Raw genomic sequence first — 945 nt, forward strand, 5'->3', positions numbered from 1 at the left:
AGCCACAGTTCACAGTTCAACACCAGAAGTTTCTTTTACTGACACAGAAATTAATTAGCATTCTTTTCATCATCTTTTCGTGTTTTCAGAAAGTCCTTTTCAAATTTTTCAAGTCCTTCTAGAGTCAAACTGAAAGATCCAATCTAGACTATCAGCACTCTTTGAAGAAATTCTGTTTTTCTTATCACGTGATCCAAAAATTTCTGCCTGAAATTGATATTCTGAGGCTACTCATGCCCAGTACTGTAATGATTCTCCTAATAGAGCCAATAACCTTAGGTATATATTAAACATAATAAACTGGTTTCTGTAAAGGATGTCAGGAAAATACTGTCTCATCGTGCAGTGATTACAAACAAGAATGAAGGTTAAACAGTGCACAACAAAGCAATACTGCATATCTGCACTCTCTGTAGAGCAAGAAACAGCTAGTAGCTCTGCAGATACACTGAAACCAGAAGGCTGTACAGCCAAGGACTTCTGAACCTAGTTCTACAGGTCAGACAGACACCAGAAGATCAAAGAGGAGGAAGATAGTACAACTCTTAGAACAATTGGAGCTTTGACAGAAACAAAAATCCGTAAACTTAGAACTCTTTCCTTTCCATTCAAGACTACCCATAAAGCAAAAGTGAAAGACTATGCAAAAAATCAAAAAGCATGCTTGTCACACTGATTTAAAGTAGCCCCTAAACCAGTAATTCTGTCAGTAATAACAGTCTCATAGTAAATGCCAGTACACAGCATCAATAAGACTGTTTAAAAGCTGTGTGGTCAACCCTATAATGTACTTGGGCAATACCTAGCACAATGAAGCATGTGTACTCAATTAAGGTCAGTAGTCATTATTGGAAGACCTCATGCTTAATATATGAACTCTACCAAATATTAGATAAGTTTTTAAGTTCCAAATCTGCTTAGATGCTTACTTTCATCTACATAAAG

The sequence above is a fragment of the Meleagris gallopavo genome, chromosome Z, assembly GCF_000146605.3.
Source record: "Meleagris gallopavo isolate NT-WF06-2002-E0010 breed Aviagen turkey brand Nicholas breeding stock chromosome Z, Turkey_5.1, whole genome shotgun sequence".
Lineage (NCBI taxonomy): Eukaryota > Metazoa > Chordata > Aves > Galliformes > Phasianidae > Meleagris > Meleagris gallopavo.